This window comes from Orycteropus afer, unplaced genomic scaffold (genome assembly GCF_000298275.1).
Source record: "Orycteropus afer afer isolate SDZICR_OR568_19922 unplaced genomic scaffold, OryAfe1.0 scaffold00099, whole genome shotgun sequence".
Classification (NCBI taxonomy): Eukaryota; Metazoa; Chordata; class Mammalia; order Tubulidentata; family Orycteropodidae; genus Orycteropus; species Orycteropus afer.
Window position 1 is genome coordinate 3,832,011 of NW_006921686.1, and position 4,587 is coordinate 3,836,597.

The window sequence follows — 4,587 nt, forward strand, 5'->3', positions numbered from 1 at the left end:
GGGGGGGGTGTCTGTGTCCTTGAGGGGTGTGTGACATGACCCTTTCGGGGCAGGGGTGTACCCCAGGCTTTCGTCTACAGTAGATCCCAGATTTGTGTCCTGCGGGAGGAGGGGAGCCGGAGAGAGGAGGCCTGTGGACCGGAGCTTCCTGGCCTCCCTCCCGGGGGATGTCCTGGGCCAGGCTTGTCCTGTGTGGCATGTGAGGGCCACAGGCGGGATTGTGCGTGGGGACGGGCTGGATGGGTGTGTAGGGTGACATGGAGAGTGGGTGGATAAGGCTAGGTGGGAGAATGTGTGGCTGAGACAGGTGTGTGTGCGTGTTCATGTGTGTGTGTGCTTGCGCGCGTATGCCTGTGTCCTGGATTGTGACATTAGGGACCATGGATATAACAGGAAAGAGGGTGTGTGTCTGTGTAATATACAAATGAGAGGGGCTGGGCTCCATGTTTGAGACCCTAGATGGGTTATATGTGACAAGGGAAGGTGTGTGCATGTCACCCTAGTGGGGGTTGTGGCAGAATTTGACACATGAGCGAGAGGGGGTGTGTGACATGTGAGGGGGTGTGTGGGGGATGCTGAATGGGCCGGGTCTGTGTGTGAGCTGTGAGAGGCTGTGTGGGGCAGGTGGTCAGCGTGTGTGATGCCCAAGCAGTGTGTCTGGGCCAGAGATGGACCAGGACCAGGAGGAGCAGGGGAGGAGATGGGTGTGACAAGAAAGGGTGTAGAGGCTCTGGCTGGGTGTGACACATGGAGGTGTGCAAGATGACATCAGAGGGGGTGTGTGTACCCAGGGAAGGTGGGTATAAAACCAGAGAGAGGCTGAGGCTTGGGGGTGAAATGCACGAGGGTGTGTAACAAGGGAAGGGCGGGTGTCATTGTGACAGGACTGTAGTGTGTGTGTGTGTGTGAGTGTGTGTGGAGCAGAGGACATGTGTGAATAACATTCCGGGGATGTCAAAGGAGAAGACGTGTGTGTGTGCTTGTGTGTCCACCAAGAGGGTGTAAAAAGGGAAGGTGGATGTGTCATATGGCTGCGTGTGACACTAGAGAAGCTGTGGGGATGATTGTGTGTGTGTGTGACCCCAAAATCATGTATATGTGTAACAAGGGAGATGCGCGTGTGGGAAGCAACTGAGTGTGAGACCAGAGAAGGTGCAGAGATGATTGTGTGTGTGTGTGAAACGGCTGAATGTCTGACACCACTGAAGGTATGTGGCCAAAGCAGTGTGCGTAAAAGAGTGTGTAACCTGAGGAGGTGTTGTGTACCGGGGAATAAAAAACAAGCTCAGAACTTGATGTGTGGGAAAGAGGCAGTGACCCGGCTATCAGGGCTCTGGGGAGCCTCAGAGCTCCCTCACTGGAGGGAGACCCCAGAGCGGACGGGCCCCTCCCTGCGGTCACCTTGGTCAAAATCTCTGCTTCCTCTGGCCTTTTCCTCCGGATGGGAGAGAGATGGCTTGGGAAGAGCCGGCCCCTCCCACTCCACTGGGTGCCTGGAGTGGACGGGCTGGGGGCCTCTTACCTCCTCCCCTTTGCTGAATACAGCTGAATCCCTTCCACCCATCTCAGCCCCCATCCAGGTGGGGGACCCCCTGGTTCCTCCTGCCTGTAAGGGTGTCCAGCAGAAATTGGAGGAAAGGGAAGTTGGGGGAGGGGCGGGAGGGAGTTTCCTGTCCTTCTTCCTGCTTCCCCACCCCCACACAGCACACACGTGAATACGTCCCAGCCCCAGCCTACTTCCTTTCCCTTTCCTGCCCGACTGCCATTCCCAGGCCTGGAGAAGGTTGGGGACCCAGGAGGACCCTGAGCCCAGCCAGGCTGCCCATCCTTGTCGTAAAAGCAAAAACCAAACCAGCTGCTGCGGAGTCGATTTTGATTCATGGAAACCTGACATGAATCAGAGTAGAGCTGTACTCTGTAGGGTTTTCAGTGACTGATTTTATGGAAATAAATTACCAGACGTTTCTTCCAAGGTGCCTCAGGGTGGACTCAAACCCCCAACCATTTAGTTAGCAGCTGAGTGTGTTTACAGCCTGGGACACCATCCTTTTCTTAAAGGGATAGAAATGCTCGCAATCTGATTGGTCAGAGCCATACACTGTATTAGGAGTGATGCTGTTACGGCCACCAATGATGATCTTGTCCACAGATTCAGCACCTCCTAGGAGTCAGGCTGTGAGCTTTGAGATGGGCTAACTTCTCGCTGCCACCCTGAGGGGAGGTGCCTGGCATAGTATTTTACAGATGAGGAAAACTGAGGCTCGGCCAGATGAAACGACTTGCCCAAGGGCACACAACTCCTAAACGGTGGAGTTGCGATCTCTTCAGCCCTGACCACGTGGTTCCAGACTCACGTGCCTAACCACTGTACTATCCTGCCTCCCTCAGCAGGGGGAAAACTAGGACAAGCCCTTAGGGGCCACCTCCTCCAGCCTCCTCCTCCCACCCCCTCCCATTCCCCCATAGGGAGACTGAGGCCGGGAGATGCAAAGGGCCTGCCTGCTTACAGAAACACTTGGGGACGGGGCAGGACAAGGGTGCAGGAGTTTGATCTCAAAACTAAGGGCTACTTCCAAGAATGCACCTGGATGGCTTTGAGATCCTGGATCAACCTCACTCCTTCTCTGAGCCTCATTTTCCCTCTCTGCTAAATAGGGAAATGACAAAAGAACACAACTACAATAGTCATAACACCTAAACAAACCAAACCCACTGCTGTGGAGTCGATTCTGACTCACACCACCCCACACGGAGTAGAACTGCCCCATAGGGTTTCCAAGGCTGTAAATCTTTACAGAAGCAGACTGATTCATCTTTCTCCTACTGAGTGGCTAGTGGGTTTGAACCATTGACCTTTATGTTAGCAGCTGAACTCTTTAACCACAAATGTTCCTATAATGGTACAGTAATAGCTACCAATATTATTGCTTTACATGCAACATTTAACGTAATTCTCCCAACATTCTATGATGTGCTAACAATAATAATAATACATGATAATAATAGCTAACATTTATGGTGCTACAATGTTCCGGGGAGTACTGTGGGAAGCACTTGATATGAGTCAATCATTTAATCCTTACAATAACTCTAGTATGTTGCCCATTACGGATGTAAAACTGAAGCACAGAGAGGCTAAGGAACTTGTCCAAGGTCAGACAGCAAATAAGAGGCAGAGCTAGGATTTGCATTCAGGAGGCTGGCTCCATTGTGTGAGTAGACACTAGTGTAGACCTCATTTTCAGGTGAGAAAACTGAGGCTCAGAGGGGAGGAGGGACAATTAGTGGCAGCAGTTAGTGGTCGATTGGGTGGGTCATTCTCCTGCTCAGGGCACCCACCCAGCCCTTCTTGGTCATTTCTGGGGGCTGATGGGAAAAACAGATGTGATGGAAGTTATTTAAACTGACTTTTGGGCACCAGGACTGACTGGTAGGCACTACTGGGAGAAGACAAGGCAGTAAGGGCAGGAGAACATGAGTGAAAAGGTTGAATAGAAATTCCCATCGGGCTCATTGGAAGAAATACATGACTCCAATCTGGTGGCGCAGTGCCAAGGCATTTTAATGCTAACCAGAAAGTTGGTGGTTCAAACCCACCAGCCAATCCACAGAAGGAAGATGAGGCAATCTACTTCCATAAAGATTTACTGCCTTGGAAACCCAATGGGGGTCACTACGAGTTGAAATTGACTCAGTGGCAGTGGGTTGGGTTTGGTTAATCTGGTGGGACAGTAACTCTAAAACAGTCACCTTTGAGCACAGATCATAACTCTTAAGCTGCAACTACAATGGTCTTCATGTTGTTGTTTTCCCACCTCTGTCACCCCCAAAACAGCGAGTCCCATATACACATACATCCCACACCCCAAGCATAGCCTACACCAACCAGGTCTTCCTCCCAACATCCCTTACTCTTTAACACAAAGTCAGTGCCACCAGGACTAAGAGCCCCAGAGTGAAACCTTCTCAATGCTGTGGTGTGCTTTAGTGCGGGACCCTCAGGCAAGTTATTTCACTGCTCCAAGCCTCAGTTACCACATCTGGAAAATGGGCACCATAAGCTCCATCTTTCTGGGTGCTTGGGTGCATTAAATGAGATCATAGTGAGGGATCGGGCAGTGTTTCGTTCTGCTGTGCATGGGGTCGCTATGAGTCGGAAACGACTCGACGGCACTTAACAACAACAACAACAGTAAGTGCTCCATAAATGATTACTATTGGAATTGACTCGACAGCAGTGGGGAACGTTGGTGGTGGAACAGTAGTAGAATTCTCACAGCCAGTGTATCTCATGCGTGGCTACCACCTGTCCGTCAATGGAGGTTTGTGTGTTGCTAAGATACTGAAGGGAGTCATTGTGGCATAGTGCCTAAGGCACTTGACTGCTAACCAGAAGACTGGCGGTTCAAACCCACCAGCCACTCCTGGGAAGGAAGGTTGGGCAGTCTACTTCCATAGTGATACTGCCTCGGAAACCCAAGGAGGGGTCGCTATGAGTCAAGTCAAGTCAATGGCAGTGACTTTGGTTTGGGCTTTGCTTCCAGTGGGTGTGGTTTGGGCTTTGCTCCCATCAAGACTGACAGCCTT